General features: G+C 46.3%; 1 protein-coding gene across 2 annotated transcripts in view; it reads left to right on the forward strand.

Annotated features, from left to right (window-relative positions):
- The first annotated feature begins 7,889 nt into the window (after positions 1-7,889).
- Positions 7,890-27,236, forward strand: part of LOC129702216 (sodium/hydrogen exchanger 9B2-like) — a 135,146-nt gene continuing 115,799 nt past the window's right edge. The window contains exon 1 of one of the 2 annotated variants that reach the window (XM_055643878.1): positions 7,890-8,046. The gene's annotated coding sequence lies outside the window, so the exon portion shown is untranslated. The remainder of the gene's footprint in view (positions 8,047-27,236) is intronic. The other variant, XM_055643871.1, reaches the window with a different exon arrangement.

A 27,236-nucleotide genomic window follows, 5' to 3' on the forward strand; every position in this document is an offset into this window, starting at 1 on the left:
AGGCGGTAGGATCGCATGCCCAGCGCTCCGCTATCCCGACACCGTGCCGAGCCCAGCCCGCTAGCGCCTAAGCAGCGGGCTGGAAGTACCGCCACGGAGGCGTCCGGCTGGTGGCTCCGACTTGTCGGACGGGACGTCTTTCCACCCGCACGAGGGGAAAGACAGCCGCCTGAACAGACCTGCCCCGCTCAACTCCATGGAGGAGCGTTCCATCTCGTGGGGACAGCAACAAGGCAGTAGGACCACTTACCAGGCGGTCCGCTATACCCCGACACCGCGCCGAGCCCAGCCCGCTAGCGCCTGAGCAGCGGGCTGGATGTAAAGCCAAGGAAGAGGCATCCGGCCGGGGGCTCCGACTTATCGGACGGGGACGTCTCTCCACCCAGGCGGGGGAGAGACAGCCGCCTGAGCCGCATGGAGCGGCTCTTGCAGCAGGAGCTCCAGCGAGGTGCACCCCAGGAGGGGCGCTCTCGCAGAGAGACTCCCTCCACAGTGCCTTGTGCACTGTCCATTGCTTCCTCCTTTCCAGAGGATAGCTTTGGTGACCAGGACTGGGCTGGTCAAGAACAGGGGCAATGGCTGAAGATCTCGGGAGTATGCAAGGGGTGCAGTAACAGGAAGAGCTGCTAGGTGTGGTGGACAGCTACGTGGAAACCCCACGTGCAGGAGGCCATTAAAAGCCTGACGACAGCCATCACATCGTTTTTCCCTCGTTCCATGGACAAATACGGAGATGACCACAATTCAATTCAATTCAATTCAATTCAATTCAATTCAATTCAATTCAATTCAATTCAATTCAATTCGTAAACAAGTCATAAGACCTGCCATAAACTCCTACATTGCGGGGTTGTGCATACCCCAGCCACTGAGCCAGACCCATTGCTCTTTGGCAAAAACCTCACAAAGCATATGAAGGACATGCAAGAGGTTTTACAAAACATTCAGCTCATGAGGGCAGGGCCGGGACGAGTAACCAAAAACAGTAATTCCTACGCAGCAGCACCCCATCGCATCCATCAGTCAACGTCTATTATATCGGACTGATGAAAGCTCGGGGTCCGCATTCTATCACCGAAAGTCTTCTTTAGACCAGGACCCAGACCGGACCCCATGGAAACTGTGCCACCCCCCCACGTCACCGCCACGTCAGATGGCGTGCAGCACTCGTTGGACCAGCAGGAAACAGAAGAATACCCATAACCATGGTGGTAGGTGGGTCTGGTTCCTACCAGTATATAAGAGTAATACTAACACATGGGAGTCTATCACGAGTGATCAGTATATACTCAATGGCATTAGTAAATACAAATACAATTCATACTTGAAAAATTGCCACCAGGTCAACATTCACCCCAGAGGGTATTTTTCCCCTCTCTGTTAAAGAAACAAAAGGGACAAGCTGAACTGGTGAGACTAATTACAAAAGGTATCATGGGAAAACCTAAACCCTTGCAATTCGTATCAAATATATTCACTAAACCCAAAAAAGATGGTGGATGTCGCATTATCATTGACTTAACTTCACTAAATATGTTTGTTAAGTATATACATTTCAAAATGGAACTGGTTGTTACTGCCAAACAACTAAATTCCAAAGGATACATCATGGCAAGCATTCATCTTAAAGATGTTTACTATTTAGTACCATTCACAGGATCATCGCAGATACCTGAAATTTACCTGGATGGGGCAGCTATAGCAGTTTAAAGCGTTACCCAATGGGTTCACATCAGCCCAAGAGTGTCACCAAGCCACTAAAACCAGCTCTGGCAATATTCAGAAGACAAAAACATATTGTCATGGCATATCTTGATGATATCCTAAATGGTAGGCAAGACCATGAAATTGACTATGTTAGGTGTTCAGCTACCAAACAGTTATTCGAAACCCTGGGGTTATCTTACATCCAGATAAATCTAAGTTGAAGCCATCCACTATCATGGGCTGCTTGTGCTTCACAATTAATTCAGTCTACGTGACTGTAACATTGCCAAGAGACAACATAGTTGAATTGGCACAATCATGCTACTATTTAATGGTCAACAAACTACCAACTACTCGACAAGTAACAGAATAATTGGGAAAATGGTAGCAGCATTTCCGGCTACATAATACCTTTGTACCAAAAACGACATACAGGTCATTATGATTGTTTCATGAAGTTACCCACTGAAGCAATATCAGAACTACAGTGGTGGGCAAAAAACGTTTGACATAGTTTCAGCCTATTATCATCACTAACCCTACGTCAGTTATCCAAACAGATGCCAGTGCTCAAGGCTGGGGAGCAACTAACTCTATATTCAGCACAAGTAGTACATGGACTAACCCAGAATCATCGTTACCACTTACACTGGGCATTAATTATCTAGAGATGTTGGGTGACTTTTATGGTTTAAAAGCATATGCATAAATATGCATCACTTGCATGTACGGTTATAAATAGATAATACTACGGTGGTGGCCTACATTAACCATATGGGCGGCATAAAATCGGTATCATGCGACAAGTCGGTCAACACAATTTGGCAATGGTGTGTCCAAAGACATATTTGGCTATCAGTAATTTACCTACCAGGTAAGCTAAATACAGTGGCAGACACCAGGTCACGTAAATTTAATGACAACATCGAATGGATGTTAAAACCCCCAAAGAAATGTTCACAAAAGTTATCAAGCAATATGGCACGCCAGATATCGATTTATTTGCATCGAGGCCGAATCACCAGGTACCTATGTATGTTGCTTGGGAACCAGACCCTGAGGCAGCAGCGGTAGATGCGTTCGCGCTGGATTGGGGAAATTCTTCTTCTATGCATTTCCTCCCTTCTGCCTCATCAGTCGGGGACTATGCACAGTACAAATGAACTCTGCTTCAGGTATTTTGATAGTACCCGACTGGCCTACACAGCCATGGTTCCCAATACTCCATGACATGGTTGTTGAAACTCCGATGGTATTCCCCAGTGACCCAGAGTTGTTAACACCCAGTGTCGGGCACAAGCCACCCGTGCCATGAAAAAATCAAACTCCTGGGTTGCAGATTCTGTACAAACCACTTCTGGGACTGGGATTATCATAACAAACCGTCGACACCATGTCAGCATATCTCCGAACATCCACTAAATTTTTTTTTAAATAAATAAATAAATAAAAACAGCACTTGTCCAGCATCAAAAAATGGGAGAAGTACTGCTTGGATACAGGGACCACCTACTCAACCGCTACAGTTACCAACGTACTGGAATTCCTGGTGAACCTTCACCACGAAGAAGGACTCAGCTACAGAGCCATCAACACAGCTAGAATTGCCCTGCCTGTCTATTTAAAGCCAGCTCCAGGACAACAGGCCATGGGGTCCCACCAGCTGGTGGTCAAACTAATGAAGGGTATGTACAACTCTAACCCCCTAAACCAAGGTACACCCATATATGGGATGTCAGTGTGGTCCTGACATACCTCAGGGGATGGCCACCAGCCAGATCCCTCAACCTGGAACCATCTATGCTCAAAACACTCATGTTGATGGCACTTGTAGCTGCACAGAGGGTCCAGTCACTACACCTATTGCGACTGGACATCATGCTCACAGCTCCAGACCAGATCTCTGTCGTTATCCAGGGAATGATCAAACAGAGCAGACCAGGAACACCTAATCCAGTCGTGGAATTCCGGGCTTACCCGCCAGAAACACGGTTATGTGCTATGACCCTATTATCCTACATAGACACAACCAAAATATTCGAGGGAGATGAAAAGCCTTGTGGGTCTGTCATAAAAAACCTTATGGCCGGGTGACGAGCCATTTCGAGATGGCTCAAGCTGGTGCTAAAAGCTGCTGGGATAAAAAATAACATGTACAAATTTCATTCCACCAGGGCAGCATCCACGTCGACGGCTAAAAGAATGGACGTGCCTATAAACCACATCCTGGCTACAGCAGGATGGTGGGGGCAAAGACCGTTCAGAAATTTTATAATAAGCCGTTGGCAAAACCTGTTTTATTTGTAGGAAAGATTTTACAGACTGCAAATATTTAATTTAAGCCCAGGGGAGCAATTTAATTTCTTTGTTGTTATTGTTAAAAAATACCATTGTGTTTTTCTACAAACAGATTCATTGGTTGGTTACGATAACACTTCAAAGACTTCGGCAGTGATGTAGTAATAACTGTTACACGGTTTGAAATCACAGAGCTTTGAAATCTTCACGGAATCACTCACGTGACTCCGAAGTAAAATAGTAAGATTAAACGAGAACTTACCAGTTTGAAGTTTGATCTGTATTTTATGAGGAGTTATGATGAGGGATTACGTGCCCTCCGCTCCCACCCTCAATAATATGGGTCAAATTCATAAACTGATGTCTCCTTATCTTTACTATGTTTACTTTAATAACTGTGTCTATCTGTGATTCCACACCGCTGCTTTGAAGTATGCCGCGCATGCGTGCTGAACGGGTTCTTCACGTAATCCCTCATCGTAATTCCTCATAAAATACAGATCAAACTTCAAACTGGTAAGTTCTCGTTTAATCTTACTATTTTGAAGCATTCATGCATGGTGGAGGTATAATGTAGTCCTAGACTGATACAGTATGAAAACAGGCCCTTCGGCGCAACTTACCCACACCCGCCAACATGTCCCAGCTACACTACCTGCTTTTGGTCCAAATACCTCCAAACCTCTCCTATCCATGTATCAGTCTAACTGTTTCTTAAATGTTGGGATAGTCCCTGCCTCAACTACCTCCTCTGGCAGCTTGTTCAATACACCCACCACTCTTTGTGTGAAAAAAGTTACCCCTTAAAAAGTTACCTCTTAAAATTACTTCAAACAAAAAACATTGAAATCATACTTCTACAAAACATGATTTTAATACATCAAATTTCAAAAGGTCCCTACCGTGGGAGGGGGACACCCCCCTCCAACACACTCCCCGCACTCGGTTGCTCCACTCCCTCACCGGGTACCCCCAAGGCCAGTGATGGCTCAGCCCCCCCACTTTCAAAAACGCACCGTGGCCCCTGGTTCAGACAGAGAGCACTGCCAGATGTGAGCGGGGAACTGAGCGGGGTCTGTTGTCCATGATGTCTGGATTCCAATGCTCAGCGCTTTGTGTTTCGGAGTTGGCTAATGTTATTGATTTGTAAATAGTTTGATCTGTAATTAGTTGACAAAACCTTAATTTATTAATCCGGAATATCCAGGGGGATGGAATAAGTGTAATATTAAAATGACATGCAAGGTGTCAGACTGTCTGTCACAACATAAAACCCCGATAACCCATTATTTCCTTCAGTTAAATATTGGGAAGGTCGCACTATTGTCATTTGCCACTCAACTATTATGTTTGTTTAAGAAGGAACTGCAGATGCTGGAGAATCGAAGGTACACAAAAAAGCTGGAGAAACTCAGCGGGTGCAGCAGCATCTATGGAGCGAAGGAAATAGGCAACGTTTCGGGCCGAAACCCTGCTTCAGACTGATCGGGGGGCGGGGGTGGGCGGGGACAAGAAAGGAAAAAGGAGGAGGAGCCCGAAGGCTGGGGGATGGGAGGAGACAGCAGGGGGACTGAGGAAGGGGAGGAGACAGCAAGGACTAACAAAATTGGGAGAATTCGATGTTCATGCCCCCAGGATGCAGACTCCCCAAACGGAATATGAGGTGCTGTTCCTCCAATTTCCGGTGCTGCTCGCTGTGGCCATGGAGGAGACCCAGGACAGAGAGGTCGGAGACGGAGTGGGAGGGGGAGTTGAAGTGCTGAGCCACCGGGAGATCAGCTTGGTTATTGCGGACCGAGCGGAGGTGTTCGGCGAAACGATCGCCCAACCTCCGCTTGGTCTCACCGATATAGATCTGCTGACATCTAGAGCAGCGGATGCAATAGATGAGGTTGGAAGAGATGCAGGTAAACCTCTGTTGCACCTGGAACGATTGCTTGGGTCCTTGAACGGAGTCGAGGGGGGAGGTAAAGGGACAAGTGTTGCATCTCTTGCGGTTGCAAGGGAAAGTGCCCGGGGAGGGGGTGGTACGAGAGGGAAGGGAAGAATTGACAAGGGAGTTATGGAGGGAGCGGTCTTTGCGGAAGGCAGATATGGGGGGAGATGGGAAGATGTGGCGAGTGTTGGGGTCACGTTGGAGGTGGCGAAACTGACGGAGGATTACTTTTTGTATGTGACGGCTGGTGGGGTGAAAGGTGAGGACTAGGGGGACTCGGCCCTTGTTGCGAGTGGGGGGATGGGGAGAGAGAGCAGTGTTGCGGGGTATGGAAGAGATCCTGGTGCGAGCCTCATTTATGGTGGAGGAGGGGAACCCCCGTTCCCTGAATAATGAGGACATTTCAGATGTCCTGGTGTGGAACGCCTCATCCGTGGAGCAGATGCGGCGTAGACGGAGGAATTGGGAGTAGGGGATGGAGTCCTTACAGGAAGCAGGGTGGGAAGAAGTGTAGTCCAGATAGCCATGGGAGTCAGTGGGTTTATAGTGTATGTCGGTCAGAAGTGTATCACCTGCAATGGAGATAGTGAGGTCAAGGAATGGTAGGGAAGTGTCGGAAATGGTCCAGGTGTATTTGAGTGCCGGATGGAAGTTAGTGGTGAAGTGGATGAAGTCAGTCAGTTGTGTGCGGGTGCAGGAGGTGGCACCAAAGCAGTCGTCGATGTAGCGGAGGTAGAAGTCGGGGATGGGGCCCTGGTATGTATTGAACAAGAATTGCTCAACGTAACCGACAAATAGGCAGGCATAGCTGGGGCCCATGCGTGTGCCCATAGCTACGCCTTGTATTTGGAGGAAATGGGAGGAGTCGAACGTGAAGTTATTGTGGGTAAGGACCAGCTAGGCGGAGGAGAGTGTCAGTGGCTGGGTATAGGTTGCTTCTCTGGTCGAGGAAGAACCGGAGGGCTTTGAGACCATCGTGGTGGGGGATGGAGGTGTAGAGTGACTGGACGTCCATGGTGAAGATGAGGGGGTGAGGGCCTAGAGAATGGAATGCGCGGAGACGACGGAGAGTGTCTGAGGTGTCTTGAACATAGGGGGGGAGATTTAACCAAGGGTGATAGGATGGAGTCAAGGTATTTGGAAATGAGTTAGGTGGGGCACGAACAGGCAGAGACAATGGGTCTTCCGGGACAGTCAGGTTTGTGGATTTTAGGGAGAAGGTAAAATCTGGCTGTGCGGAGCTGGGGAACGATGAGGTTGGAGGCTCGGTCGGGTAGGGCATTGGAGTGGATGAAGTCGGTGATGGTGCTGGAGATGGTGGCCTGGTGCTCGTCAGTGGGGTCATGGTCCAGGGGTAAGTAGGAGGAGGTGTCTGAGAGTTGGCGCGTGGCCTCAGCTTTGTAGAGATCGGCGCGCCAGACTACCACGGCACCTCCCTTGTCAGCGGGTTTGATCTGGGTCGTTGTGGAGTGAGTCGATGGCAGAACGTTCATGTGGTGAGAAATTGGAGTGAGACAGGCGAGTGGAGAAATTGAGGCGGTTGATGTCGCGACGGCAGTTATTGATTGTTTGTTTGTTTACCTCACTGACTATTTCTACCCCCCCCCCCACCAGGTTGATAGGTTGAATAGAAATGTCCCCAATTTCGTTGTTTTATTAATTGAACAGGTAAATGAACATCCTCAAGGAGTGTAATCAAATGGAAACTGATTCAGATGTGATGTTTGTTGCCATGTTGTTGCCATGCTGCTGATGCCATGCTGTGTTTTCTCACCCTCACCGAGTGGCGTCGCCACAGCACGTCTGCCCCGCGCATGCGTATTGCTCCCCAGCCGCCGTACACCTGCTCCCGCCCTCCGCCCGCGCATGCTCCATGTCGGGCCCGGCAGCCCGCGCCTGCGCGCTGATCCCGAGTGCGCGCCGGGCTGACAGCTGCGGGAGCGAACGTGGGGGCGGGAGCGGCGGACAGCGGGAGCGCGCGGGGCTGACAGCTGCGGGAGCGCGCGGCATTGGCGGCGGCGGCCGGGCACCGGGAACCGACGCTGTCCAAGCGGCGGCAGCAGCGACTCTCTCCCACCGCACTGTGCGACCGGTCGCATCGTCAGGTGAGCGCGGATGACCGTTAGATTTAATTCCCAGCTGGACGTTTGTGGGCTGCAGCTCCCCGCGCCCTCAATCCGTCTCCCCTCCATCCCTCCCTCCCTCCCCTCCCCTCCCCCCCCATCCTCATCCCTCCATCCCCTCCCATCCCCATCCTCATCCCTCCATCCCCTCCCCCACCCAATGCTCTCCACCCCAACCAGCCCCCTCCTCATCCCCCACCCAGCGGCCGCTACCTCATCCCCTCCACCCCCCTCCTCATCCCTCCCTCCTCTCCCCCCTCTCTGCCGGCCCAAAGCCCTCCACCCCCACCCCTCTCCCTCACCCACCCCACTCCCGCTACCTCATCCCTCCATCCCCACCTCATCCCTCCCTCCTCTCTACTCTTCCATCCCATCCCCCTTCACCTACACTCTGGCCATTCCATCCCCTATTCTGGTCATCTCCCCCCCCACCCCACGGGTGCATGTATATTGATGATGCAATGTAACGGCTGCCGATTGACAGAGAGCTTCAGGGTCATTTTGGAGTTGGTATCATCCTTAATGTCTGGATTGTCAAGCTACTGCCTGGCATGCTCAGTGTTTCTGGATCTCACCATCTCCATCACAGGAGACAGACGAAGGTACACAAAAATGCTGAAGAAACTCAGCGGGTGCAGCAGCATCTATGGAGCGAAGGAAATAGGCAACGATGCTGCTGCACTCGCTGAGTTTCTCCAGCATTTTTGTGTACCTTCGATTTTCCAGCATCTGCAGTTCCTCCTTGAACACAGGAGACAGACTATTGATCGACATCTACTACAAACCTAATGACTACCACAGCAATCTAGACTACACTTCCTCACACCCTGCTTCCTGTAAAGGCTTTATCCCCTACTAATTCCTCCGTCTATACTAGATCATTGGAGATGTCCTCATTCTTTAGGAAACGGGATTCCCCACTTCCATTATAGATGAGGCTCTCACTAGGGTCTCATCGATATCCCGCAGCTCCGCTCTTCCACCCCCTCTCCCCATTCGGAACAAGGATATAGTCCTTGTCCTCACCTTCCACCCCATCAGCCGTCACATACAGCATATGTGTAAGAAAGAGCTGCAGATGCTGGTTTAAATCGAAGGTAGACACAAAATGCTGGAGTAACTCAGCAGGACAGGCAGCATCTCTGGAGAGAAGGAATGGGTGCCGTTTCAGGTTGTGACCCTTCTTCAGACATATACAGCATATAATCCTCCAACACTTTCGCCACCTCCAACGGGTTCCCACTACTGGCCACATCTTCCCATCTCCACCCCTTTCTGCTTTCCGCAGAGACCGTTCCTTTCGCAACTCCCTGGTCAACTTGTCCCTTCCCACATTTCCCACACCCTCCCCAGGTACTTTCCCCTGCAACAACAGGAGATGCAACACCTGTCCCTTTACCTCCCCACTCGACTCCGTCCATTTAGAACGGGGATGAGGAAAAACTTTTCCACACAGTTGTGATTCTGTGGAATTCTCTGCCTCAGGTGGAGGCTGGCTCTCTGGATGCTTTCAAGAGAGAGCTAGATAGGGCTCTTTAAGGTAGCAGTGCCAAGAGATATGGGATAAGGCAGGAACGGGGTACTGATTGTGGATGATCAGCCATGATAACATTGAATGGCGGTGCTGGCTCAAAGGGCCAAATGGTCTACTCCTGCACCTATTGTCAAGGGATAAGGGATATTGTCTATTGACCCCGACAGTCTTTTCTGGTGAGCCAGAGGTTCACTTGCACCTCCTCCAACCTTGCCTACTGTATTGCCTGTTCCTGGTGTCAACTTCTGTACATCGGTGAGACCAAGCGCACACTCGGCGATCGTTTCGTTGAACACTTCCGCTCAGTCCGCCTTAATCTACTTGTTCTCCTGGTTGCTCAGCACTTTAACTCCCCCTCCCATTCCCTCACTGACCTTTCTGTCCTGGGCCTCCTCCATTGTCAGAGTGAGGCCCAGTGCAAATTGGAAGTGATGCACTGGGCCTGTACTTGCTGGAGTTCAGAAGGATGAGGGGGACCTCATTGAAACTTACGGAATAGTGAAAGGCGAATAGAGTGAATGTGGAGAGGTTGTTTCCACTAGTGGGAGAGTCTAGGACTAGAGGAAATAACCTCAGAATTAAAGGACGTTTAGGAGGGAGATGAAGAGGAATTTCTTTAGTCAGAGGATGGTGAATCTGTGGAATTCTTTGCCACAGAAGGTTGTGGAGGTCGTCAATTCACATTTTTAAGGCAGAGATAGATAGAGTCTTGATTAGTATAGGTGTCAGGGGCTATGGGGAGAAGGCAGGAGAATGGGGTTAGGAGGGAGATATAGATCAGCCATGATTGAATGGTGGAATAGACTTGGCGGGCCGAATGGCCTAATTTTATGATCTTATATATAGTCTTTCGCTGACGGCTAAGCGCACAGCAAAAGCGTTTTGACAATAAACTAAACTAAACATTTGTCCCTGTTTGACCCATATCCCTTTAACTCTTTTCTATCCATGTACCTGTCCAAATGTCTTTTAAATGCTGTTATTGTACCTGCCTCAACTAGCTCCCTTACACCTCGTTCTATATACTTCCACCCACTGAGTAAAAAAGTTGCCCTTGGGTTCCTGTTAAATCTTTCCCCTCTCACTTTAAATCTATGCCATCCAGTTCTTGATTCCCCTTCACTGAGAATAAAGACGCCGTGCTTTAACCTAATCTATTCCACTCATAATTTTATTCACGCTTAAGTAGGGGCTAACAGAACTTCTCATGGAAATTAAATTGATCAGAATCCCCTAGCCTGAAGATTGGGAGCATTGTAGAGCACAGCAAAGGAGGTTCAATAAATGAATCAAGGAAAGAATTAGTATATTAGTGTAGAAACATAAAAGGAAGAGGAGAGCAAGACCAAATCTGGGCCTCTAATAGACAGGAGAATGGTAGAATAATTAAATGATTAGTTTGAATGTCTTCACGGAAGAAGGCACAAACCTATCAGATAGTTCAGAAAATAATCCTTAAAGAATCGGTTCAATCAAGTATACAGGGAATAAAGAACAAGTCATACAAAATTGAAGGTAATAGATGGGACAAAAGAGTTTAGTTTAGTTTAGAGATACATCGTGGAAACAGGCCCTTCGGCGCACCGGGTCCGCGCCGACCAGCGATCCCTGCACGCATTACACTATCTTACACCCAGTAGGGACAATTTTTACATTTACCAAGCCAATTAACCTACAAACCTGTACGACTTTGGAGTGTGGGAGGAAACCGAAGATCTCGGAGAAAATTCACGCCTATCATGGGGAGAACGTATAAACTCCGTACAGACAGCACCCGTAGTCATGATCGAACCCAGGTCTCCGGTGCTGTATTCGCTGTAAGGCAGCAACTCCACCACTGCGCCACCATGACCGCCATGTCATATCATATAACATGTCATATCAGATAACGCGGAAACAGGATGTTCAGCCTAGCGTGTCAGTGGCAATTATTATGAAGGAAAAAACAAAGTGCTGGAGGGACTGCATGTCAGGCAGCATCTGTGGAGGGAAATGGACAGATGCCATTTAGGGTCAAGGTCCTCCTGCAGATTGATGGAGTAAGGGAGTGATAGCTGGAAAAAAGAGGTGTGGTGGGGCAAAGCCTGACAAGAGGAAATAAGGAAAGACGAAGAGGAATGAAATGTAAAGCCACTTCCAGTTTGCAGAGTCAATCGAAGCCAAGGTTAGTAAGGTTAGAAAGGTTAGTATGGAAAGGGGAATTAAAACGGAAAGCACCCATGTGATCCACGGGCCTTGAAGGACCGAGTGCAAATCTTCAGCGAAGCGGTCGCCAAGCCCGTACGAAGCTTTTCAAAAAAGGGGGTGGCATGACAGGATTACAAAAAACTTAATGTGAAATAATGTGCGCGCTGCGCACATCACGAGCGCAAAGTGTGAAGTCCCTCGATGCCGGGGCCCGGCGCCCGCTTAAGGGCCCTGGAAGCTCTCTGATGAATTCTGAGATGTATTTTGGAGCATTTTTGCATCAAATTTACGACCAATATTTCAGAAAATAACAGGAATCTGAGAGGTAGCTTTTTCACACAAAGGGTGTTGGGTGTATGTAACGAGCTGCCAGAGGAGGTAGTTAAGGCTGGGACTATCCTAATGTTTAAGAGACATTTGGACACGTACATGGACAGGAGAGATTTAGATGGATATGGGCCAAACGCGTGTGAGTGGGACTAGTTTAGATGGGACATCTCGGTCGGTCGGTGTGGGCAAGTTGGGCTGAAGGGCCTGTTTCCACACTGCATCATTCTATGACTAAAAAGTGAAGAAGAAAAATGCATGTAGATAAGTAGAGCAGATTTGAAAGGAGTGAAATGTAAAGGCAGAGAGAGGTTTATGGGTGGAAAGGAACATAGGAAAGTAGGATGGAGAGTGGGCTTGGGCAGATGGGTGAAGGGGAAATAGTCACAAAGTGCTGGAGTAACTCAGTGGGTCAGGCAGCATCTCTGGAGAACATTATATTTTGGGTCAAGACCGTTCTTCAGTAATATTCATGATGTGACATGCATAGACATTCCTGAATGTTACCCAACCATCGTGAGCTACTTTGTTACTGTGCTTGCCCTCTCCTATAACGTCTCTGCTGCCTTGGGTGATGCAGGACAGGACACAAGCTTTGGGACACGGTGTGAAGCTCTTGCCGTCTGTCCCAGCCTGGTAAAAACCTAGATGGAGTGGATTTGGAAAGGATGTTTCCACGAGTGGGAGAGTCTAGGACCAGTGGCCACAGCCTCAGAATTAAAAGACATTCCTTTAGGAAGGAGATGAGCAGGAATTTCTTGTCAGAGGGTGGTGAACTGTGGAATTCATTGCCACAGACAGCTGTGGAGGTCAAGTCAATGGACATTTTTCAGGAGGAGATTGATAGATTCTTGATTGATACGGGTGTCAGAGGTAATGGGGAGAAGGCAGGAGAATGGATTTGAGAGGGAAAGATAGAGTCATAGAGTGATACAGTGTGGAAACAGGCCCTCCGGCCCAGCATACCCCATCTGCACTAGTCCCACCTGCCCACGTTTGATCCATATCCCTCCGAACCTGTCCTATTCATGCACATGTCTAACTGTTTATTAAATGTTGCGATAGTCCCTGCCTCAACTACCTCCTCTGGCAGCTTGTTCCATACACCTACCACCCTTTGTGTGAAAAATCCCACATATTCCTATTAAATCTTTTGCCCTTCACCTTAAACTTATGTCCTCTGCTCCTTGATTCACTATTGGCCAGTGATAGCTGTAAAAACCTTTATCTGCAGTACACTTTCCACAAATCATATTTGCTCAACGATAGTGACCTTTTGAGGCTTTTAAGCAATTAACTGGTAACTAATTAATAGCTCTAGGTGTGTGAAAGACAGGGTATGTAGGGACAATATTTCTACATTATTGGCTTATTGGCCCTGGTCACCTCAACACTGTCTTTACTGAATTATGTAAAGTTGAAAGGAAAACAGTAATAGCTGCTGCTCATTGGCTCACGGTATCCATTATGAGAAATGGTATGATGATGTCAAGAGGCATCCAGTTTTAACAATTTCTCTTAGGATTCAAAACAATGTTCACACACAAGTTACTAGATCTGTCCATACAAAAATAATTTCATTTTTGAAATGTCATACCTTATTACAGATGCAAAGCCTTATTAAGAAATGAAAGAATCACTCATTCTGAATTATTCTACTGTGAAGCAAGAAACAGTCGGTAAATAATGTTGGTCCTTTTGGTCCTAAGTTGAAATTTCGATCACCAGGTCATCCTATTTCCATCTTGCAATTTTGTTCCAAAATCAGTTCAAACAAAAACTACTGGTTACATCTATGGAGTCTACAATCTCTCTACAAATCATAGTTCAAGTCAATGATCTTTCATCAGAATTGGAAAATTGAGGAGTTAAGTATTTTTAAATTGCTGAGTTTTGTGGGGTCAGGGGGAGTGTAGTAATAATGTGCAGGGATATAAAAAAAGACTGGATGTTTGCTTCATCTGCACAAATAATCCTGAGGTTTTAATCACCTTTGAAATTAGCTGATCTTCCTAATCCTCTTCTGACTTTTTCAGGTACAAGGAAGGTTCCTAATTTCAGAAAACAATTTCACAAATCCATTTGTTTCATCTCAGAATGTGCCCTCTGTTACTCTATTTATTGCATTGACACCCATTGTTTTTACAGTTTGATCTCTCCAATCCTCATCAACATTCCATTTTATTCTTGCATTTTCTTTGCTTTGTTAGATTTGGCATTTTCCCGTTCTGATCTAAAGTTATTGACCTGAAATGCTTCTCTCCCTGTACACTGTATTTAAATTGCTAAATATTATATCATTAGCATGTCATTAAATAATCAGCAAATTATATAAATTGCTGAACTTTACAACTACATTATTGTGATGAAAGTTTATTAATAATAATAATAATACTAATAAACTTTATTACGGACTCGAGGTCCAGACAAGGGGCAACATTACATTAAAAAAAATGCATTGCATATTAAAAAAAAATCATAAAGTACATATAAAATCTTAGTATATCACATAAAAGCATCATAAATTATATATTTTTAAAAACATAATACATGTTAAAAATCCAGATTAAAAGAATGATCAATGTCCTACAACGAGACAACGATACCAGTGTCTCCACAGCTGGAATTTGTAGCGTGTAGTGCTAACCCTTATGTTTGACAAGGCCACAATAATTACATTTTTAGAGTAATTTATCCTGCAAATGAATTTATACATGTGATTTCTTAGGATAGCTTCTAAAGTACTGACTCCTGCAGCCACAAACATATTACTGGCACTACACCATCTAGGTTTCCTTAGCGGTGTTCTCATGGCATCGTTATATGCCACCTTTAGTCTCTGCAAACTTGTCTTTCCATAGTTCAACCACAGGTGCGCAGTGTAGAGTGGTGTGCAGTATGCTCTAAATAGCGACATCTTCACCACATCTGCACACGCACCAAACTTACGCAAGAGAATATTCGCCTGTACATACAGCATGCGTCGTTGCCTATAAATATCCTCATCATCTGTCATTTGTTCTGTAATAATATGCCCTAGATATTTTACCTTATTACAGACACTAAGATTATTGTCAGACAATTTAAAATCAGGAAATTTTAGACATTTATCCTCTTTGTTTCTACAGATCATAACAGCACTCTTACTAGCATTATATTTAATGTCATGTTCCACACCATACACAGAACATATAGTAAGGAGCTGCTGGAGACCAGCGCTAGATGGACTAAAGACCACAAGATCATCTGCATACATAATATGGTTCACTAAAATATTAATCTGTTGCCTGTTTGGACTTGGGGTTGCATAGAAAACCTACAGATGCTAGAAGTTGATTTCTGCCATCTGAGAAGTAAGAATTAAAAGCAAATTAATTTGATAAGGTTCTGCAAGGTAGGCTGCTCTGGAAGGTTAAATCCCATGAGATCCAGGGAGAGATAGTCGACTGGATAGAGAATTGGTTTCATGGAAGGAAGCAGAAGCATGGGAAGGTTGTTTTTCAGCCTGGAGGCCTGTGGTTATTGGTGTGCCTCAGGGATCAGTGCTGGACCCATTGCTGTTTGTGGTTTACATCAAAGATTTAGATGAAAATGTACAAAGAATGATTTGCAAGTTTGCGGAAGACACTAAAGTGGGGAATGGTTAATAGAGTTTAATGCAGATAAGTGCGAGGTGTTGCATTTTGGGAAGTTAAACTAGGACAGGACCAGTCAATGACAGGGGTCTGGGGAGTGTTCTGGAGCAGAGGGATCTAGGAGTGCTGGTGGATAGTTTCATGGTTTCATGAATGTGGCATCACAGTTAGATAGGGTGGTCGAGAAAGCCTTTGGTACATTGACCTTCAGGGTGCTGAATGTAGAAGTTTGGATGTTATGTTATTGTTGTACAAGAAGTTGGTGAGGCTGCATTTGGAGTATTGCGTTCAGTTCATTTCTTAGAGCACAGGAGGCTAAGGGGTGATCTTATAGAAGTGTATAAGATCATGAGGGGGGTAGATAAGGTGAATGTGCTGTGTCTTTTATCCAGGGTGGGAGAACCGAGAACCAGAGGACATAGGAGTGAATTCATTCTTTGTGGAAACCCATCCATACAAACTTAGCTCCCAATTATCACCACCAAAAAACTATTTTCTTACTGGCTCTTCTCACTAGATATGTCATCTACATTAGTTTCTTGGAAGACTTAAATGGGGACCTGCTGAGTTCCACCAGCACTTTGTGCTTTGCACAAGATTTCAGCATCTGCGGGTTCCTTGGGTCTCCACTCAGCTGTGATGAACATGCAATCCTCTCTCCCTTAGACAGCACCATCAGAGTTGGTGTCACTGGGCCAACCTTGGCCTCTATCCTTGCGCAGCCATTTGCACTATTCTCTCCACCCTTTCTTCTCTCTAACTCAAAGCAAACTTGTTTTCGAGTTTTGATGAAAGGTTAGCATTCTGAAACGTTAACACTGTTTGTTTTGCTACATCTGCCGGATTTTCTCTCATTTCTGTTTTTAGTCAAGATTTTCAGCATTGGGAATTTTTGTTTTTTGACTAGAATATTAACTTGCCACATGTTAATATTTATAAAAAGAAATTTGCCTATGCAATTCAATATTTTCAAGGGATAAATGTTACTTTAAGTTTACTATTGTCACATGTTCCAAGGTGTAATGAAAATATGTTTTGCTTACTATGCAATCAAATCAGATAATACTATACATAAATACAATACTTAAGCACAATAGACAGTGCAAAGGGAAAGATATAGAGAGCAGAATATAGTTCTCAGGTTTGTTTCAGTTCGTCAGTTTCAGAGACAAAGTCCAATGTCCGCAATGGGGTGGAGGTGAATTGGACAGTACCCTAGCTTATGGAAGGACTGTTCAGAAGCCTGATAACAGAGGGGAAGAAGCTGTTCCTGAGTCAATTGTTCCCGTGAAAAGAGCTGTAATGAGGTTAAATGTAATGAGGTTAAATGAGATTATGCAACTTTAGTTTTTTTCCTCATGTTGTGTCTGATGCCGCTAAAATTATATTCTGCAATAAACTCAGCATTGGTTTTAGCTATCTTTTGAAGGCTGTAGCAATGTTTAACTATTATTGAGGTATAATAAAACAATTCCGTTCCTATCTGATAGACTTTCAGGTTGTCTTAAGGTGAGCTTCTGTAAGTGAAATCATTTTCCAGAGATTATATAAGGGTAGGGAATTCTGGGGCTACTACAGGGTAAAAAGGGTAGGTTTTTCAACATGGATAGGCAACATTTTGGGTTGGGACCCTTATTTAGTCTAATTGCAGATGGGGGGGGGGGGGGGTGGTTGGACAGTCTTGCAAGTGATAGGTGGATATGGGGAGAGGGGTTTGTGATTGGCAGATGGTTGGACAGAGGCCAGAGATGAAAAGACAAAGAGTGAGAGGTTAAGAGAAAAGGATAGAAGAGGTGTGAAATGTGAATCGAGGAGGAGGAATATAGGTGGAAGGAGTGAGGAGGAAGGAGAAAAGAGAAATGGGTGTGCATCCAGGTGGGGCAGAGGGAAGAGAAGGATAAAACGTCTGTCTCACGTGAACCTCTGTCTCACGTGCATCTCCTCCAACCTCATCTACTGCATTGGGGACAAGACCAAGCACAGTCTAGTTGACCGTTTTGTCGAATACGTGCTCAATCTGTCTAGGCTTGCTGGATCTCCCAGTTGCTAACCATTTTCACTTCCTTTCCCCTCACTCGCCAGACATTTTCCTGTCCCCACCTCTACCAGGTTTCTCCCCATTACTACAATCAGTAGGGACAGAGTACTGCAGTGGGTAATCAGTAGGGCAGCATGGTGACCCAGCGGTAGAGTTGCTGCCTTACAGCACTTGCAGCACCGGAGACCCGGGTTAGATCCCGACTATGGGTGCTGTCTTTTCGGAGTTTTTACCTTCTCCTCATGCCCGCATGGGTTTTCTCCGATATCTTCGGTTTCCTCCCACACTCCAAAGATATACAGGTATGTATTAGGGAGAAGGTGCTTGGGAAGCTGAAAGGTCTGAAGGTGGATAAGAGGAGGCATTGATATTGATATTTCAAGAATCACTAGTTAGGGGTGGTTCTAGACGATTGGAATATTGCAAATATTACTCCGCTGCTCAAGAAGGGAGCGAGACAGAAGAATGGAATCTATAGGTCGGTTAGCCTGACTTCAGTGGTTGGGACTATTTTAGAGTCCATTACAAAAGACGAGATTTCTGAGTGCTTAGACACACAAAATAAAATAGGCCAAAGTCAACATGATTTTGTGAAAGGGAGATCTTGCCTGACAAGCCTGTTGGAATTCTTTGAGGAAGCGCAAAACAGGACAGACAAAGGAGAGTCAGTGGATGTGGACACAGAGTGCTGGAATAACTCCACGGGTCAGACAGCATCTCTGGAGAAAAGGAATTGGTGATGTTTCGGGTCGAGACCCTTCTGTCAGTGGATGTGGTTTACCTGGATTTTCAGAAGGCCTTTGATAAGGTGCCGCATGTGATGCTGCTAAAGAAGATGAGAGCCCATGGTATCAGAGGGTAGATACTAGCATGGATAGCAGGTTGGATGGCTGGCAGAATGTGACAATAAAGAGGGCTTTTTCTGCTTGGCTGCCAGTGACTAGCGATGTTCCGCAGGGGTCGGTTCTGGGGCCGCTAATCACGGTGTATATAAATTATTTGGATGAGGGGATTGAAGGATTTGTGGCCAAGTTTGCAAATGATACGAGGATGGGTGGAGGGGCAGGTGGTGTAGAGAAACCAGGAACTGGAGAAGGACTTGAATTGGTTGGGAGAGTCTGAGAAGTGGCAGATGGAATACAGCATGGCAAAGTGTGGAGTCATGCCTTTTGGGAGTAGGAAAAAAGGCGTAGACTATTTTCTAAATGGGGAGAGAATCCAGAAATCAGAGGTGCAAAGGGACTTGGGAGTACAGTTAATTTGCAAGTTGAATGCAAGGAAGGTAAATGCAATTATTTCAAGATGGCAACAGTACAAAAACATGGATGTAATGCTGAGGCTTTTTAAGGCACAGGTCAGAACGCATTTGGAGTATTGTGAGCAGTTTTGGGCCCCATATCTGAGGAAGTATGTGCTGACATTGGAGAAGATCTGGAGGTAGTTCACGAGAATGATCCTAGGAATAATTGGGTTAACATATGATGAGTGTTTGAAGGCTATGGGCCTCCACTCGCTGGAGTTTAGAAGGATGAGGGGAACCTCATTGAAACATAACAAACAGTGAAAGACCTGGATAGAGTGAATGTAGAGAGGATGTTTCAACTCGTGGTAGAGTCTTGGACCAGAGGCCATAGCCTCAGAGTAAAAGGACATACCCTTGCAGCACGGTGGCGCAGCGGTAGAACTGCTGCCTTGCAGCGCTTGCAGCCCTCCGGGTTTGATCCTGACTACAGAGTTTGTCCGATCTTCCCGTGACAGGGTGAGTTTTCTCCGAGATCTTTGGTTTCCTCCTAGATTCCAATGATGAACAGGTTTGTAGGTTAATTGGCTTGGCTAGAGTCAATAGAAGGGTGGTTGGTGATGGTCTGGGTTATAAAAACACCTTTCGGCCTCCTGTGCTCCAAAGATTAACTTGGATTAACCTGTCCAATCTCTCTCCATGGCTCAGGCCCTCGAATTCTGGCTACATCCTTGTAAATCTTCTCTGCACCCATTTCAGCTTAATGGCATCATTCCTATAGCAGGGTGACCAAAACTGAACATAATACTCCAAAAATGGCTTCACCAATGTTACCTACAACTGTTACATAATGTCACAATACTCAGTCCCCTGACCAATGAAGGCCACTGTGCCTAAATCCTACAACATCCTACCTATCTATGATGGCACTTTCAGGGAACAATCTTCCTGTACTAATAAATCCCATTGATCTCAGCACTCCCTGGGACAAAACTACGAAGGTCCTGCCCTGGTTTAACTTCTAAAAATGCAACACCTCACACTTCAGGCCCTTCAGCCCAACTCGTCCATGCCGACCAAGATACCCCATCTAAGCTAGTTCCATTTTCCAGTGTTTGGCTCGTATCCGTACAAACCTTTCCAATCCATCTCCCTGGCCAATCTTCTTTTAAACGTTATTATACTACCTGTCTCAGTTTCCTCCTCCTGCTGCTCGTTCCACTCTGAGTGAAAAAGTTACCCATCAGATTCTATTAAATCTTGGCCCTCTCATCATAAACCTATACCCTCTTATTCTTGATTCTCCCACCCTGGTTTACATACCCTGTGCGTTCATCCTATCTATTCCTCTCATGATTTTTTACGCTGCTATAAGATCACCACTCAGCCTCCTGAATACAATTCTAATCTGCCCAACCTTTCCCTGCAGCTCAGGCCCTTGAGTCCTGGAAACATCCTCGCAAATCTTCTCTGAGCACTTTCCAGTTTAATAACACCCTTCTGGTAGTAGGGTGACCCAAACTGAATCCAATGCTCCAAATGCAGCCTGAATACCTGAATTAAATCCCAAGAGCCATTCCTCAGCCCTCCTGCCCAGTTGCTCAAGATCCTGCTGTGATTGATGATAATTATCTTGACTGTCTACTGTATTAGGGCGTGTTATGTGTTTTCCTATTATGCTGATTGTTTTTCTGGTGATTGACCATGTTCACGGCATGCAAGTTAAGGCTTGATCACTTCATAGTTGTTCACTAACCTTTTTTTTGTGTGGGTAGGGGTGGGAGGCGGGTGGAAGGGGCAGTTTGCCTTTAACCTATTTAGTACATAACCAGGCCAGGACAATACCGGTCATGTTCTCCAGCCTTACCTACTGAGATATTCCAGAAGATAGACACAAAATGCTGGAGTAACTCAGCGGGACAGGCAGCATATCTGGATAGAAGGAATGGGTAATGTTTTGGGTCGACACCCTTCTTCAGAGTGAGAGTCATGAGAAAGAAAGGGAAACACAGAGATAAGGAAGTGTAAGGTGTGGAAACGAGACATCAAAGTGTATGGAGTTCAAGGAAAATGTAGAATAGATCATTGTTAGCTTGGAGAAGTTGACAACAAAGGATACAGAGGTAATAGAATAGAATAGAATAGAATAGAATAGAATAGTTTCTTTATTGTCATTGTAACATGAACCATGTACAACGAAATTTAAAAATGTCAGCCAGTCAGTGCAGCATTCAAACATTTCTAAAAGCTAACGATACATACAAGGTAAAATATTAAAAGATAAACAACTAAATAAATATCACGAACAAAGCACGCATACACACCCAACCCTCCATCCTTCTGTCGATTTCACAGTGTACCACAGTCCCTTAGTCTGTATCGCCCCTGCGTTCCTTGGCGGCTACATTTAGTGCTTTTATAGCAGTGGGGTAAAAACTGTTTTTTAGTCTATTTGTCCTTGTCCTTGTAGATCTGTACCGTCTGCCTGACGGCAACAGTTCAAACAGGGAGTGTCCGGGGTGGGAAATGTCCTTTATGATATTCTGGGATTTTTTGGTGCAGCGGGAACTGTGTAAGTCCTCCAAGGTAAGGAGAGGGCAGCCGACAATCCTCTGGGCGTTGTCAATGGCCCTCTGGAGTGCTTTCCTCTGAGCCGCTGTGCAGCTGGTGTACCACACGCATACACAGTATGTTAGTATGCTCTCAATGGAGCACCGATAAAAGGACAGCAGCAGTCTCTGAGTGATGTTATTCTTCCTGAGCACCCTCAGGAAGTGCAGTCTCTGCTGGACCTTTTTCAGCAGCGCAGTGGTGTTCACGCTCCACGTCAGGTCCTCCTCAATATGGATTCCCAGGAAGCGGAAATCCGCCACCCTCTCTACACAGTCCCCTCTGATAGTCAATGGTACCATGTCCGTTTTATTCTTCCTGAAATCTATTATTACTTCCTTTGTCTTTAAGGTGTTGAGGAGCAGGTTATTTTCTTCACACCACACTGTCAGCTGCTCCACCTCATCCTGGTAGGCGTACTCGTCCCCCCCGGAGATGAGTCCCACCACCGTAGTGTCATCCGCAAATTTGACAATGGTGTTGCTGTGGTGGGCGGGGGTGCAGTCATGTGTGTAGATGGTGTAGAGCAGGGGGCTCAGTACGCAGCCCTGTGGAGAGCCGGTACTGAGGCTGAGGGCCGTGGATGTATGATGGCCCACCACTCTGACTCTCTGGCTGCGACCCGACAGGAAGCTATTTATCCACGTACAGGTGGAGTGTGGAAGTCCCAAGTCCCCCAGTTTGTCCACCAGTTTGTGGGGAAGGATGGTATTAAAAGCAGAGCTGTAGTCCACAAAGTGCATCCGCACGTAGCTCCCCCGCTGCTCCAGGTGAGACAGTGCAGCATGGAGAGCTGTGGCTACAGCGTCCTCTGTAGATCTATTTGCTCTGTACGCAAACTGGTGGGGGTCAAAGCTTCGGGGCAGAAGTGATGTGATATGACCCCGGACCAGTTTTTCAAAACACTTCATCACCACTGGTGTGAGTGCGACTGGCCGGTAGTCGTTGAGGCTGGAGATGTTGTTTTTTTTGGGCAAGGGGACTATGGTGGAGGACTTCAGACAGGGTGGGACAGTGGACTGGGCCAGAGACTGGTTAAAAATCCTTGTAAAGACTCCAGCCAGCTGGTCTGCGCAGTCCTTCAACACGCGTCCAGAGACGCCGTCAGGTCCAGTAGCCTTCCTTGGATTGATGGCCCGCAGAGTGCGCCTCACCTCATGCTCCTCTATCTTGAGGGTTAGGCTGCTGTGGACCATGTGCTGTGATGTGGCTGTCTCGGGTGGCTCCACTTCAAAGCGAGCAAAGAAGTGGTTCAGCTCCTCTGCCAGCGAGGCGTCACCTTCAACAGCTCCAAGGTTGGTCTTATAGTTGGTGAGATACTGGACGCCCTGCCACACCTGCCTGCTGTTATTACTGTCCAGGTGGTCCTCTATCTTCCTCCTGTAGTTTGATTTTGCCTCTCTGATGCCTCTCTTCAGGTTAGCTCGGGCCGTGCTGTATAAAGCCCTGTCGCCAGACCTAAAAGCGGTGTTCCTCTCTTTCAACAGCCGCTGGACCTCCCGGGTCATCCAGGGCTTCTGGTTGGGGTAGACCCGGATGCGTTTGTCCACTGTGACCGTGTCCATGCAGTTTTTAATGTAACCCAGTACACTGTCTGTGAACACCTCCAGGTCCCGGTGTTCAAACACCTCCCAGTTGGTCCTGTCGAAACAGTCCTGCAGCTGCTGAGAAGCACCATCAGGCCAGGTTGTGATGGTCTTTGTAATAGTAGGAGCGGTTTTCCTGAGGGGGGCATATGCAGGAATTAAGAGCAGGGACATATGGTCAGACTGGCCCAGGTGTGGTAGTGGTCTAGCCCTGTAGCCCAGCTTGATGTTGGAGTAGACCTTGTCCAGTGTGTTAGCTCCCCTTGTAGCACATTTAACATGCTGGTAGAATTTGGGCAGCATTTTCTTCAAGTCCGCGTGGTTAAAGTCCCCTGCTATGATGTGAACACCGTCAGGATATATGCTCTGTTGGCTGCTAATGCTACCATACAAATGACCGATAGCCGAGTTAGCATTAGCATCCGGTGGTATGTACACAGCAGTTATCATGACAACAGTAAACTCTCTAGGGAGGTAAATGGGCCTGCATTTAACAGTCACATACTCCAGGTTCGGGGAGCATTGACTGTCCACAATCACTGTGTTTGTACACCAGGTGTTGTTCACGTACACACAGAGCCCTCCACCTCTGCTCTTACCAGAGTCTCTTGTCCTATCATGACGCTGTGCTGTGTAGCCTGCTAGCTCGATAGCAGAGTCCGGAATGAAAGAATGAAGCCAGGTCTCCGTGATCAACAGGATACTGCTGTCCTTCACGACGTTGTTAGCTGCAGTCTGTAGCCTCAGTTCATCCATCTTGTTAGCGAGGGATCTGGCGTTCGTTAGGAACAGGCTGGGCAGCGGTGGTTTCAGTGGCTGCCTCCGTAGCCTCGCTAGCGCGCCGGCCCTGCAGCCTCGCTTTTGCCTTCTGTCTCTGCGCCGTCTTCGCCTCCTCCCCGCGGGGATGGTGATCCACGGAGAGTCGGGGCTCCTTGCTATGTCCGCCGGGATCTCATATGAGCGGACAAACTCGGCGGTAACCTCCCGTTCGCGACCGGCTCCGATCCTAAGAAGGTCCTGCCGGCCGTAGGCGTTGTTCGCCCGACAGTAAGTACACAAAACACAAAACAACACGTACACATACACAAAAAACACGAAGCACTGACCGGGAGGACATCGAGCCGCTGCAACTGTGTGCGCCGCCATTTTTAAAATATAATCAGGGGGACAGTCAGACTGGTCGGAGAACTAGGAAGGGGGAATGATGGAGAGAGAGGGAAAGCAAGGGTTACTTGAAGTTAGAGAAGTCAATATTCATACCGCTATGGTGTAAGCTGCCCAAGTAAAATATGAGTTGCTGATCCTCCAATTTGCGCTCGGCCGCACACTGGTAGCAGATATGCAATTTTTGTCTTTTGTAGGACTGGAGTAGAAAATGACAACCCTAGCTTTTTCCAATTGCTTGTACTATCCTTCTTTGAAAATTAATCCATCCTTGTATCTGAGATGTATGGAAAACTATTTTTAAACTTTTAAAGTGTTCAACTTACAGGAGTATACCGAGTATTCTGGCCTATGGAATTCAGATATACATAGAATTAATTTATATTTGTAGTTTAAAGTGGGATTGTGATTGTCACAGACATTATGGGCTGAAGGGCCTGTTACTATGCTGTACTGTTCTATAAAATGGGCAAACATGTGGTAGATGAGGTTTAACGCCCAGCAATGTGAGGTGATCCAAATTGGTAAAAAGAATGAGGAAAGACAATGCAGAGTAAAGGATGCCGTTCTAAAATGGATGCTGAGACCTGGTGAGAAAGGTGTTGAAGTGATTGGAATTGAATGTGCAGTTTGAGAAAGCAATTGCTAGTGCATAGATAAATCTGCATTCTCAATAGAGGCATGGAATGCGAAAGCACGGAATTCATGCTGAACCTTTATAAAACAGTGCTCCAGCCTCAACTGGAGCATTGTGTTCAGTTCTGGTCGGCTTACTTTGGGAACAATGTGAAGCCATCAAAGAGGGTTCAGAAAAGATTTACGAGGATGTTTCCTGGGATGAGGGACTGCAGTTACCTGGATATTTCGAGAGGCTGGGACCTTTACTTGAGGGAAGAGACAGCGGCAGGAATATAATAGAAGTGTATTAAATGAGGAAAGGTCTACAGCGAATGGATAGGGGAGGCTGCTCATATCGGTGGAGGGTTGTGGACTAGAGATGACAGGTGTAAAATGAAAGGGAAGAAAATTAAGAGTGAGATGAAGAAAATATTATTACACAACGTGTGGCTGAATCTGGAACGTACTGCCTGCGAATATGATGGAGGCAGGTTCCACTGTGGCCTTCCAGAGGGAATTGGATAATATATTGCCAAAGACAAATTTGCAAGGCTATGGTTATTATTAGAATAATGATCCCTCGTCTGATCTGGCTGGCAAATGCCGCTGCAGGTCTGTTGCAACTTTAATTAAGATCTTCCACAACCAATTCTAGCCTTTTAAAATCTCCGTACTGACCAGTTCCCCAAGCTTCGAACCTGCCAGTGTTTTATTGTAACCACCCAATTCTTGCTTGCAGGGAAGTAGTTGGTAAATCAGAGGGGAATTGAAGAAATATGCATGAGTGACCAGATAAAGCTGGGACTGAAAACATGAGAGAACATATTGCTGAATGGTGGGCAAAACAAATGCCGGAGTATCTCAGAGGGTCAGGCAGTATCTGTGGAGGGAATGGACAGGCGACGTTTCTCCTTCTTCAGACTGTCCATTTCCCTCCACGGAAGCTGCCTGACCCGCTGATTTACTCTAACACTTTATGTTTTGCTCAAGATTCCAGCATTTGCAGTTCCTTATGTCTTTGCTAAATTGTGGGTGTCAGAAGATCTTTACTCAGTGTTGAAGTGCCTGGGTACAGGTTTTGAAGTTTGAGATTTGAAATGAGAAATGTTTTCGGAGAATCAAATATGATCAAAGACATAGTCCCGGAAATGTAAGTGGAAAATTGATTAAAGAGTGCACTGACTCCATCCATGTGGCTCGGATGAAAGACGCATCCTCGACCAGGTAGTGACTGAGAAAAACAGTTTCCCCCTCCCCCCCCACATATACAAGACTAAAATACCTCCAAAAACAAACTTTTAGACTGACTAAAAATAACAAAAAGAATGAAAGGACAGACAGCTGCTGGCGAGGCTGCCACACTCGATGGCGCCACCACTCGATAGCGCTACCAATTTGGAATCAATAGCACGTTTGAGATTCTAACATTGACAGTCATGAAAGAAAGTTAGGCAACTGGCCACTGGCTGGATTCAGAATCGGACCATTCAGAGTTGGCCATAGTTGGACCAGGTTTTAATTTTATACCTTAACAAACCTCGGGTCACAATTTTCTTACAGATAATTACAAACAGGTTATTTTTGTTGCACACCACCTAAATGCAATAAATATATGGCTGCATTAGCATAGGAAGCTGATGAAGATGTTAGAAGCCTGGTTGGTGAAGATAAATTTCCTTGGTCAAATTTGGTCTGTTGGGTCTTCTGCAAATCAGTGGTTCTGCAGAGCCAGGCTCAGCAGTTGTTCCCTTTTGATATTGCTCCCTCTGTAGGTAACAGCATATACATACGGTCCGACCCATCTCATTAAATCAGTCTGTGCAACATATGCACAGGCACAGGGTGCCACAAGGCTCGGTGCTGGGACCCCAGCTGATTACAATATATATATTTTTACAATACTGGAGAGATTTTGAGGAACAAGATTATTCAGTTTTTTACACCAATACACTGTTCAAAAGCTTTTCCCACTGAGAGTAGGGAAGATTCAAACAAGGGGACATGACATGAGAATTAAGGGACTGACGTTTAGGGGTAACATGAGGGGGAACTTCTTTACTCAGAGAGTGGTAGCTGTGTGGAATGAGCTTCCGGTGAAGGTGGTGGAGGCAGGTTCGTTTTTATCATTTAAAAATAAATTGGATAGTTATATGGATGGGAAGGGAATGGAGGGTTATGGTCTGAGCGCAGGTATATGGGACTAGGGGAGATTATGTGTTCAGCACGGACTAGA

This window comes from Leucoraja erinacea, chromosome 1 (assembly GCF_028641065.1).
Source record: "Leucoraja erinacea ecotype New England chromosome 1, Leri_hhj_1, whole genome shotgun sequence".
NCBI lineage: Eukaryota > Metazoa > Chordata > Chondrichthyes > Rajiformes > Rajidae > Leucoraja > Leucoraja erinaceus.